Genomic DNA, 12,938 nt, shown 5'->3' on the forward strand with positions numbered 1-12,938 from the left:
TGATTGAATTAGCTCTGAGAACCACCCTGCTGCAGGTGACCAGTTTCACCTCCAACAGCTTTGGGACACACTATTCTACATGTTACATAACTCTTAAAATTCTCCACACGTACGTCCTGCGATAACAATGACAACCAGTGAGTTTTTAGCTTTCGGCAGAGACCACACACGATCCCCTTGGGTGAAATATCACTAAAATGGTGATCACAGGGGAAATGTCCCCTTCCGGGCATGCCTAGGCAAATCCTTGGGCATAGACTCATAACAGGGTACCCCAGGGGGGTGCCTGAGTCACACAGTCCCTGACCCAAAGACTTTATAATCTAAATAGACAAAACAGACACAGGGTGCGGATGGGGGGTTGACACACAGGCAGAGTGAACCATGGGATGGCAGCACATGGCATGTTAGTGCCACAATTTTCTTTCTTTCTTTTAGTGTGTTTAATTGGGAGGGGATCAGCTATAGGGAAGGGAGAGGGGCCATTGAAAGGAAGGGGGTGAGTGGGACAGAGAAGGGGAGAAGAAGGTAAGAAGAGTGATGCTGAGGTGAAGAGATGAGGGGGAGGGGAGGAATGGAGCAAACAGTCTGTCAGCATATGGTACGAAGAGTCCAGTCTGAATTCTAGAACATTCTCTAAAGGACCAAAGGTCTCTGCTTTGGCTACTTCTGCCCTTACTGGTTGGAGTCTGGATGGCTCCTCTTTGCAACTTTCTCTCAAGCCCACATAGTAGTGGGGAGAGACACCACCTGGGTCCTAGTGCTCCCAGAGTTGGGGGGGGGAGGGTGTCCCCTGCACAGTTCTGAGTCTAGGGAGGTAATTACAGGAAGGGGTAGACCTGGCTGGCATTTCAATGCAACAGTCCCTGCTTTGGTTGTTTCCCTGAGAACTGGAGCTTGGTTGAGGTGCTTCCATGGCAGGAGTGGGCAGGAATCTCTCAGAGGTTGTGGAGTAGTGGCCTAGCCACTCTGTGACCATTACTGCATCTGCTGCTGCTGCACCCCTCCACTCTAGGGAGGGCTGTGAGTGATGGTTCTGTGTAATGGCAGGGTCTTCAGCCCCATTCCTGCTCTTCTGCCTACACCCTAAATCCCTCGGTAGGGATAGGAGCGAGCCTATTTGAAGCTGGAGTCTCAGACACACCTGGGATCTTTGAACCCCAAGGCAGACTTTAGCAATCTTACACTAGCCTACCGCACACAAAGGACAAATCTTACAGTGGAAATTGTGTGTGGTGAGCTAGTATATCAGGAGCCCTTAGCAGCCACAGAGAGAGTGCAGGACTTTGGCCCGAGGGACGATGACTTGGCAATTAGCCCCTGTGGTTTTATACCCAATGTTATTCATTTCAAAGTGTGAGTCAGTCATATTTTGAATTCATTCATTTCTAATCACATAATACTAACAATAATATGGCTCTCTCTCTCTTTCTGTTTCTCTTTCTCTCTCTCTCTCGGTATATACGGTATATATAAAATGGGGGAGGACTTACTCTATGCAATTAATCTAGACACAGGAATATTTACTAGAAGTAAATTTCCAATTACTTTATTTGCAAATTTTGTTTAACAACAACAGTTTGCTTGTAAAATAATAATGTCAGGCAGCAAGTGGGACTTACTGTCATTCTTGGCCTTTCCTAATGAGTGTTTAAAACATAATGCACAGTGAGTCAAAGGAAACACTAACTGATGAATGAACAGATTGTGGCAGAGTCATCTATTCTATTGCTCGCTTCAAGGAAAATCCCTGCAAATTATACATGTGGTTTTTAAATGTTCAAAGAAAACTAAAAAAATTACATTATGAATGAAAAATTAGATGGAAACGTCTATTCCTGTCTCATAAACAGTTCAGGAATAACTCTCTCTAAAATATTCTGCTTTAAGCAGGCATTTAATTTGTGTTCTGGGAGCAAAATAAAGTTGCTAAGATAAAACATTCTAATCATGATTTATGTAAATTTATTTGTACAAAGTAATGATGTAGTTGCCTATAGCAAATTGTTTGAAATATGAAATGGCATTTCTGAGCTTTGTGTCTTTCTATATGAATACAATAGATTATATGAGAGGCTGTGTAAAGACAACATAATTTCACATTCAAAATGGAGTCTGATGCCGTGTTTAGTAAGCTGGAAAGCCAGTTGAACAGATTGCTGAGCATCTGATAACAAAATAGTCTCCAACTTATTTCTTTACACAATATTTATAGTATGTTTTATTCTGTTTTACTTTAAATTTAGTTATGTGCCATGGATGATGACTGTAAAATCATACCAGAGCCATGTACTCCAATATTAATTGCATGCCTCATATCTCACATGCACAAAATAGCGCAAGATTGCTTTGCAAACATAAAATCATGCCCAACAAGCTCAAATATGGATGAAAAGAGGAAAACAATTGTAATCCCCAGCTGCTCTAGGCATATGGGGCCAAATTTATCCAATTTGTTGAAGATGATGGAGTTATTCCAGGGATGACTTTGGTCCAGCATGTCTAGCAAAGTGGAACCCATATGTCAATATAAGCCATCCTGCTACTTTTGATGTTCCATTTAAAAAAAAAAATGCATGCGCTCGGTCTCAATTGGTCGGTACTGAGCACCAGCTTTCAAAGTGATTTGCATTTCTCAAGTGTCTGAGTCACAAATGTGATCAGGGAGGGCATTCCAAAGTTTGGTCTTCCTCACTATGATGCTTTTAGAGCAACTTGGCTTTCTCATCAGTTAGGGCTCAATGTGAGTAAGCCCTTACTCTTGTGAGTAAGCATGGAGGATCAAACCCTTAATGAAGAGACATAGGGGCAGTTGAATTATTTTAACAGATATTGCAGGATATAGCTGGTTCTGCAATCGAGAGCCTATACTTCTTAGCAAAGTCCTTTCCACTCTAATAAGGTATTTCTTACTCAATGGTCAGTCCATACAGCGCTTGTCCAGTCGAGAGAGCTGGGATCCACTTTTCATGACACACTCACACTGGGAGAGTGTTGCCTCCATACTATCTTTCTTATGCCCTTTCTTTCTCCTTTTATACAGTGCCAGACCTTTTGTTCCTTTTCATAACTTGGATATTTCATTAAATTCAGTTCACCCTGATGGTCTCCCTATTCAAGGTCTTTTTCTTGGTCTCTTTTGTGCTTTGTAAAGGCCCACGCCCACACCTTGTCTCCTCTGTCAACGCTTGGCTAGGCTGGGTCAAAAAATGTCAAAGGAAGCAGAAGGTGTTTCACTGAAATGGTTTGTTAAATTGGTAATGAGTATGACAGGTAGAAATAATAGGGGGCTGCATTTGTTTTGGCCTGCTAAGAGGTTTAGAGAAAGACCAAACTACAAAGTTTGGATTCAGGTCTGGACGTTGCCAAGTTTCAGAAGTGTTTGGATCCAATTCTTTTGATTGGGCCCATTTTCTACTAGACAGCCTTAACTGCATTCTTAAAGTAACATCAGGTAAGTACAATATAGGAATATGTAGATCTGAATCACGTGTGAACTGAAATAACTGCACATGCATAACTTATGTCTGTTGGAAATGTAGAAAAATAAAATATTGACTCTGAACCCGATTAGAATTCACACAAGTTTTTACAGAGCAAAGTTTTTCCTCTGTTTATTTTGGACCTACACTAACTGCCCCACGCAAGAGGGCCATAGTTACTGATCTCAAGGGCTGATGAAAATAGAACAGCTTGTCCAGGGCCAGACTGCAATATTAAAATAGTGATAGGTGATAAAAAGAACACAGTTCCCTGTGGTCTAATGCTTAGATGCTACTGTGACAGACACTTCATGGGTACCTAAATTAGGTAGGTTCAGAAAAAATTTAAACGCAGGCATAAGCCTAAAAGAGTGAGCCTCTTATCAAATGTACTTCCTTTCAATGAGGTTGCCTATAAAGATCTGATCTTTGTAAACACTTGCTTAGTGTAGATGGCAGGGGTTTCTGTTAAACAATTGTGGGAGATGAGATTATAAAGAGCTTAAAAATTAAACCCTAGACATTCATAACCAAATTACTTACAATATATAGTGCCTTTAAAAAGAGGATCTCAAAATGCTTTGGATTGAACCATTCTTGGTCAATATTCTAGCTAATCTACAGTATCTATTTATAAAGCACCCAACCTACATTATCTTGGCGCTTTTATCTTGTACTGAAGAGATGTCAAGATATAGCAGGCAAGCTACACAAGCAGCAACTAGAAGATCATATATTTTGCTCTTGTTATTCTTTTGTGGCCACCCTCTTTCTGCCTGGGGCTTTCTCGTCCTCGCACTCTGCATCCTTTATGGGCTGCTATGCCAAATCCCCAAAGACAGCTGAAAATATATGACAAGTTCATTTTTGAACATCGATCAATATTGCTTCATCTTACAGATCAGCTAGAATTGCCTGCACAAAGACTAGCCCTTGGAAACTGGATGGGTTCCACATGTAACTTCTACCTCTCTGCCTTCCATCCTTTCTGGGAAGCAACTCCCTTGCTATAGCAAATCTAAAGCAGGGCTTGGTATTGTTATCAAGTTAGACGTTATTGGAGTTAAACCTCTTCCCAGGTCTTTTGTCCAACAGAAACTTTTAGTACTCACCAAACTCACTCATAAAAGAAAGGTATTTTATTGCTCATGCTGATGTATGTGCTACCTTTATTGTTAACACTGTGTGTTACATGTAATAAGGACCAGGAACTAAAGTAGGACTTCTCCATCACTTCAATGAGTTGCAATTCTAAGTAGAATTTGAGAAGAAGCTCACACTACTGAATCAGTCAATGGTAAGCTTTGTTAGCTTAACAAGGTCAAATTTTCCTCAAAGAAATAATTGAAACAATAGTGGAATCACCAAAACCTGTGCTGGGCATTAGTGCAGATTAACTGTTTTATAATTGATCCATTTGGAAAGAAAATAACTTGCAAATTTGTCAAGTTATTGGATATTGGATGATGATGATGATGATATTGGATGATGATGATATTGGATATTGGATGATGATGAAGAAGAAGGGGTGGGGGAGCTTGTGAAGGATCTAGTGTCACCTAAAAGGCTTGCCAAAGTGCTTGTATTACCCTGAATCAGCTTGGCTTTGCACTGACATGTAGCTGTTTGCAAGAGAATTATACCTACTTTTGAGATAAATATATTTGACAGTGAACTCTTAACCCCTCTTTTGCACTACAGTTGTTCTAGATAGTAGCAGCAAAGAAATAGAAGCCTTTAATTTTTCTGAATACAACAGAGGGGATGGGATGCAAAACTAAGGAATATAATTTTCTGGTGAACAAAATGATCCAGGAAAAGTACAGTCATTGGGAGTAAGTATTGAATGTAATGAAACCTGACAAATTAGAGTTTAATAGGCCCTCTTTGAGATTAGCTTGAGCCATTAAACTTGCACTCTGACTCCTAAATAGCATTGTCCCATGTTGTAGTAAGGACTTTGGAAATCCAAAGGTAAATTTGACTAAGAGATTATTTGAAAGCACCCAATCAAGAGCCCCTTAAAATAAGAAAAGAAATTATCCTGATTAACATTATTTCCAAGAAGGTAGTCTGTGAAGATACTGTAAAATATGCCAGCAGCATGTGGAAAAACATACCAGAGTGGAGGTATTTCAAGGAATGCCAGATCTGACATTCAAATGACCCCAGACCAATGAGTGATGTCAAGTGATCAACAGAAGAACATTTTGTTTATTGTGGTGGGAAAATTGAATTACTCTCTGGGTTGAACAGTTATTCAGAATAAAATAGTGTTCAATGAGTAAAGTTTGGAATTTAAAAGAGGCAAATAAGAACAAAAAAAGCCCTCTTCCCTCACCCACCCAACTAATGATTTACATCTGTAGAATATCTTTACAGGGAGAAGGTTAACTTACTGATTATGAATTTCTCATTGCATTATGGTAAAACATTCCAATGATGCAAAGTAAATCAATATGATAGTATCCCTTAAAATGATTGCTTTTTCCTTGACTGATTGTGCATTAAAAGCAACCTTTAAATGATGGCCATTATCACTTGGGACCTGATCACTGTTGCTGAGGGAGTTGACATGAGATAAATTGCAAAGCATCTATATAATTGTTGGAATTGGTATAATCCTTCTTTGGAATTCCATAACAGAGAGCGAATGTATAAATCTCTACTCTGTGGTAGAGGATACAACACCCCTTTGTCCACAGATGCGATGAAGATGTAGGAGGTATACATATATTGGAGATATACCAATCTCCTAGAACTGGAAGGGATCTCGAAGGGTCATCGAGTCCAGCCCCCTGCCTTCACTAGCAGGACCAATTTTTGCCCCAGATCCCTAAGTGGTCCCCTCAAGGATTGAACTCACAACCCTGGGTTTAGCAGGCCAATGCTCAAACCACTGATATGGTCTGATCCTTCAAGATGCAGGTCACCACCTATCAGATGCTGGCTGCCCTTGAGTCCCAATTAAGTCAATTGAGGTTTTTCAGCAGTTGGCAGCTGGTACTGAGTATCTTGCAGGATTAGGGCCCTAATGAGGAACATATATTTGCATTAAAATGCAAAGGGCCTGATTTTTTTCGAGGCGTTCACTCCAGGCCCAAATGATATCCACAAAAATACTGTGTAATAAGCATTGATAACCAAATATTCAGCCAGTTTCTTAGCTTAGTTGATGAAAAGGTGAGCACTAGAGTATTTCAGAAATAAAGTTAAATAAAAAACCCATCCAAACAAAATAAGAGGTAATAACAAGAACTGGTTTAGTAAATAAATATAGCATGAATGCTTCTGTATAGCCTGACTGTGTGCTCTGTCTCAGTCATTGCAACTGTTTCCTGTCCCTATCTTCAGGAAGTTGGTACTGCATAATGTCGTGCTGGATCTGCAGCAACTTTAGATTTCTCAGCACAGTCATGGAGACCAGGGCTGGAAATTTGGCCATTAAAATGAAATAAAAAATAAGATCAAGAGTAATGACCATCATCAATATACATCTGTATAGCCCTGAAGCAGATATCTAAACTGAAACCCCCAAATTTAGCTTCAGATTAAGAAATCAACATGACTGAAATCTCACACAGAGTGGAATTAAAGCTCTGTAACTTAGTCTCATTTCATGAAACCATCAACATCTGAAATTGCATTCATGTTTCAGGCACAATGTTTTAGTCTCCAGGAAATGAATCTGTGATGTTTTGCAAATTATATTATTTAAAATGGCTAGGTTAATGGTGTTTTGGGTGATGTTTCAGTCTGCAGAACACGTCAGTTTAGTTGCGGAATGGCTTGACTGGATTAATAAAGGATAGTTGTAGTAAGAAACATTAGAAGGTTGATAAGAAAATTGGCACTTTAAATATAATTTAGTAAAAAATTAGCATGATGTTCCCACAATCTTCACTCTGCCTAGGGAAAGGGTTTTGTAAGCATGGTCTACCTGGTGCAGGGGAAGACATGATGTAGAAAGGATGATTTTAAACATTATTATAGAAAAGTGATTTATTTCCACCTAATTTAACCATCTGTCTAATCTATGCTAAATTTTACGATAGTATCCATTCCTGTAATATTTAAGCCATAATTTACTCGGGGGGGAATTCTGCGCCACTGTGTATGTGCAGAATTTATGTCCCCCGCAGATTTCTTTGCTTCCTTTCAGAAAATGACTTTCTGACGGGGAAACAAGGGGAAGCCACAAGAGCAGTCATGTGACCCTCCCCAGCAATATGTTTCAGGTGCCCAGGGCAGCTGGCAGAGAGGTAAATCACTGTGGGGCAGAGGGCGGGACTGGGGAAGACCTGGCTGGTGGCTCCTACCCTGCAGGGCCAGCTCCAGCTTTTCTGCCAGCCCAAGCGGCCAAAAAAAAAAAAAAAAAAAAGAGCAGCAGCACTTTGGCGGCAACTCAATCGCGCCACTTCTTCTGCAGCAGTTCGGTGGCGGGTCCTCCCTCTCTTCCTCTTCGGCGGCAATTCGGTGGCAGCTCAAAGAGGAAGAAAGGGAATGAGGGATCCACCGCTGAATTCCCGCTGAAGACCCGGATGTGCCGCCCTGATACCGGACGGAGTGTCGCCCCTTTGAATTGGCTGCCCCAAGCACCTGCTTCCTACGCTGGTGCCTGAAGCCGGCCCTGCTACCCTGCACCGGGCTCAGCTGCTAGTCTTGGCTAGGCTGGCAAGAACAGGACTTCCTCTTCCCCTGCACAGCATCCAGGGCTGGGTCAGACTAATATTTCTCCCACAGCTGCAGGAATCTCTGCAAATTTCCCCACTTCCTGCATCCATTGCTCCTCAGCTTCAGGGGGAAGGATCCCTATACAGAGAGCTGCATCCAGACCCCCTCTCACTGAGCCTCACCCCCCTCACACACTCAGGACCCCCCCCCCCAATGAGACCTACTCCCTTTGCACCTGGACCACCGCAATGAGCCACCCACACTCTGATCCCCACCCCACCAAGCCCCAACCAGCTGTGCCTGAATCTCCACCCCACTGAGCCCCACTCTCCCAACATCTGGACCCCCCACTGAGCTCCCCACACCCAGACCTCCCTAGTGAGCTCTATGCCCCCCACACCCAGACCCCATGCTGAGTCCCAACCACCTTCACCTGGACGCCCCTGCAGAGTCCCATTACCGTTCCACCAAGAACCCCCCAACAAATGCCTGTGCATCCAGATCCCCCCACACCCAGATGTCCCACTGAGCTACCCACACGCAGATTGCCCCACACAGAACCCTCTCAACCCACACCTGGATCCCCCACACTAAGCCCCTCCACAGTTGGATCCTGCCTTGCCGAGCCTGCTTGCTCACACCTGGTGCACCTGGCATGGAGGGGCAGGGCCCTGGGGTGTTTCTGGGGCAGGCCCTGTCCTTGCACAGTGTCAGGGTTGGGTGCAGCCTCATCGCTGAGTCTGTGTCCCGGGGGAGCTGCACAGCGATCTCCCACCTCTGTGCAGCCAGTGGCCTGTGCTCCCCAATGCCAGGCTGGAGCCTCCACATTTATCTGACAAATAAAATTTACGGACTCTTGCAGAATTTTAAAATATTGTGTGCAGAATTTTTAATTTTTTTTTTGGCACAGAATGACCTCAGGAGTAATATTTGACACTGTTGTTTAGAGATGGCAGCTGCATGTCTCCTATCAATAGCTGATCGTAGTAACAGATTTCTATTACTATAATGTAGCTTATACAGAAAAACTTTTACTCTATGTGCTTACATCTATCCTCTTTCAAAAGATAAAGCATTTCAGTGCACACTGAATCTCTGTTACCCTTCTCATGTCCCTGACATTCATTATAAATTGAGAAGCCAGTGTTTTTAAAAGCCATTTAGATGTTTTTTGCTGTAACTTTCTCTAATAGATATATTCCCATTGATTGCAGTGAAGCACACAGAGTAGAACAGAACAGATCAATTGAAAAGTAAAGTTAAGACAACAAGTACACTTCTTTTCCACTTACCTTAATAGAAACAGCTAAGGCCAGATCTATCCCTGGCATAATACCACTGAAATCAATAGAGTTGTACCAGGGATGAGTTTGGCTCTTAGTGGGTTTTTTTTTTTGACCTTTTCAGAGTGTTGCTCTACAGGAGCGATCCTATTAAACAGAACCAGTGATACCTGAACTTGAAATATAGAAAAGCCAATGCTGGAGTGAATATCACGTTTCTTTCATTAAAGGATAGCGTTGACTTTTATAGAGTGAGGGCAAGAGAATTGATTCCAGATAAATGCTAAATTTAGTTTCAGGCCTCCCCAAAGAGTTACAATCCAGACTTAGCATGACACTGGGACATCACTGCGTTCATGTGCAGCTGTCCAGCAGGGCTTACATAGTCTTTCTGTATATCTATATTTCATGACAGTTTTGAGCCAGATGTCAGCTGAGACAGATGTGCTACTCACTCATTCATCAAAAAAATCTATGTAAGATGGATACTAGCAACTCAGATGTACTTCTTGAACTGCAATAGAGAGAATGTTCTCAGTTTGATGATACTTATTAGCAAAAGTTTCTGGATTTCATTATACTACACAAAGGCTCTTTACTCACTGCAGTTGCCTCTCAGGAAGCAGAGGACAAGAGCTATGGACTTTCAATGATTTTTGCAGCTTCAGCCAATTACCTTTTCACCCTCAGATGCATCAATCCAGGACTGAGAGGTTTCAGCACGTCTTTTGAAGACTGACAGGCAGCAGCACAACTGAGCATTGGTCGTAAGTCATCGCACCAGCAGAGTCTATCTCCAGCTGGAATGGCCTCTTGTTTCCCAGCTGAAGATTCCAAAGCACTCTGTGGATAAAAGCAATAAGCAACATGTACGGAGTGAGGGGGAAGGGAGGAGAGGGAAGCTTTTATGACAAACCAGCCCTGAGAGAAACAAACTGAGAGATTCTCTCTCTCCTTCTAAGGGTATGTCTACACAGCAGGCTTTCATATGTCCTGGGTCACACCCACATGGATGCAAGCTAGCTAGTCCTGTCTCCAAGAGTCCACATTGCTGTGCCGCACATGCCCTATACCCCACATACCAGTGTTGACACTGGCATTGCAGCTACACCTGTCCACTGCTAGGATTTCAGTGGACATATCCTGGAGTTCTTGGCATCTTGCCAGCTGGAGCTGCTTTAAGGATTGGTTCCTGGCATATTGTGGGAGAACTTGTCTATCCTCCCAGGCCACTGTGAAGAAGTGGTTTTAGTCCACCAACATATTTAGCTGAGGCACTTCCTGCTCTACACTCTCCAGACTTCTGTCCATTACTGCTGGGGGACCAGCCATATGTTTGTAGGATGAGCTGCTCCTACTTGCTGAAGGGGCAAGTATGTGAACGTAAAGGATACTGCTCCCTTTTTCTGCAGGCCTTGCTTGACAACAGAGGCAGGTTCTTGAACACCAAGAGGGGCAGTACTGGAAAGGTGCATGGTTCCAGAGTCCTGAGGAGATCTGGCATTTACCTGTTGGGGAAGTAGGGACCCTGTTCCCTCCTAAGGGCAATGGGGTGTTGGCGCCCACCATGATTTTGTTGGACCCTGCCTACCCTGTCTTGCCATGGCTCACGAAGCTATACTCTGACTTCAGAGGGCCTGGAAAAGGAGGTTCAGTTATGCTTTAAGTAGCTGCTGGAAAGTGGTAGAGTGTGCATTTGGCAGGCTGAAGTTAAGATGGTGCTGCCTACAAAATCCTTTGGTTGCCTGTGTGGCCAATGCATCTGAATGGCTGAGTCCTGCTGCACCCTGCACAATATCTGTGAGGCCAAAGGTGAGTATTTCCACATGGAGTGGTGTCAGGATCCTGCTGGTTTGCAGGCCCAGTACCAGCAATCAGATCAACACTGGGGCTGGATGTAAGCAGTCATGGGAGATAAGGGATATTCTGTGCCCATATCCTTGTAGCCAATGGGATGTGGATGTGAGGATGTGATGCCGTAAAGGGGCCCTGTGATGATGCCCAGCAATGGCAGTAATGGGGGCATATAATGCTGTAATGGGGCATATAATGCAGTTATGGTTTTAACTGTTTTATTCAATCACTGCTAATTTCTATCAATACTGTGCTTCACATGACTGGTTTTGCGAGTTTAGGAAATGCAGTAGCTTTTTTAAATGGCAAAGACTAAGCATCTTCTCTCTCCACTCTTCTGTTAGCATCCACACAGCGCTGTGTTGTACAACCAAACTACTTTATTAAATTAAAAAAAAGCAAAAGTGAAAAACCTCTAACAAGGTATTGCAGGCATACCAGCTGCCTGCCCACAGACAGAAATAGATATGTATGTAGAGTGAAGGAAAGTATAGCACAAGTGTGTGTGTGTAAGATATGGCGCTAGCCAGTGAAATTATATGAACACTGAACTGAAAACAACAAAGGACATTTTTAATGGTGCACACAGTTATTGCTCCTGTTCTCCTTCCCCCTGACAAAATGTTTTGCCTGTGAGGCACATTGCTGCACAAGTTGTGAGGCTTAGTGCAGTTTGTGCCGGGGTGTAGTGCACAGGGTATACAGTCCAAAGAGTTTTACATGGGTCAGGCATGCCATGATTTTCCAGTGAGTGCACTCCCTTCAGGACATGATACCACAGGCATGGGTGGCTGCACATGGGCTGTTACTGCTGCTGGCATTGGAGCCAGTTGTAGAGCTGGCACTACTGCTGGCAGCTGAATCCTGGTGGACAACAGGCTCATCAGCAGTTCCATCACCATCTGGCCCTGCTCCCTATTTCTCCTCTCCTCTGCCTTGAACTGTTCCATCTATCTCTGCTCCTTCAGCCTGTCTCTCTCCTCCTTCTCCCTCTGATGCTGCAAGTGAGCATCAGTCCTTCAGACCATGTTCTCAAACATCTCAGCCCTGACCTGCTTCCTTTTTGCTCAGTGATGGATGGTAGGGTCCATCTTATGCCTGTGCTGGAGTGATGGCCCATCTGAGGTTGAAGTACTTGCCAAGGCAAGCAAAACAATGAAAGGCAATATAATTTTTTTCATGGGGGAAAAATGAAAAGAATCTCCCCACTTTACATTTGCATCATGGCAAGGCCACACTGAAACTCTTGTCAGTTAGGAATGCTTTGTATACTCCTTGACTCATTGTCCTGTTCAGAAGCTGCTGTTGCCATCGACTTTTTTAATGAAGCACCAGGGTAAGTGTTGGTCCTAACATTCTTTCAGGCTGGAGAAGCCCTTGATGACATCACCCCCTTTCAAGTACCAGATCGGTAAAGTGCTTTTCCAGGCAAATGGCAGAAACTCAGACATCTGTGCAAAGGGAATTTTTCCATGCCTGGTGATGGAACTGCTTATCCATGAGTGAAGTGGTCTAATGAGTTACGAGGGCAGTTGTAACAAGTTTACCCTGCCAAGGAATCTGACCAACCAGCTGGAGTACCTCTACGTGACAAATGTTCAAGTATCACCTTCCAGGAGTGGAAGAACATAAAGGCAAACGTTAA

General features: G+C 43.2%; 1 protein-coding gene across 2 annotated transcripts in view; it reads left to right on the forward strand.

The window, feature by feature from the left end:
• Positions 1-12,938, forward strand: part of FOXN3 (forkhead box N3) — a 318,212-nt gene that overhangs the window by 76,929 nt on the left and 228,345 nt on the right. The window contains exon 2 of one of the 2 annotated variants that reach the window (XM_045014705.1): positions 10,130-10,206. The exons of the other annotated variant lie outside the window; for it this stretch is intronic. The gene's annotated coding sequence lies outside the window, so the exon portion shown is untranslated. The remainder of the gene's footprint in view (positions 1-10,129; positions 10,207-12,938) is intronic. 2 annotated transcript variants of the gene reach the window in all.

The sequence above is a fragment of the Mauremys mutica genome, chromosome 4 (assembly GCF_020497125.1).
Source record: "Mauremys mutica isolate MM-2020 ecotype Southern chromosome 4, ASM2049712v1, whole genome shotgun sequence".
Classification (NCBI taxonomy): domain Eukaryota; kingdom Metazoa; phylum Chordata; order Testudines; family Geoemydidae; genus Mauremys; species Mauremys mutica.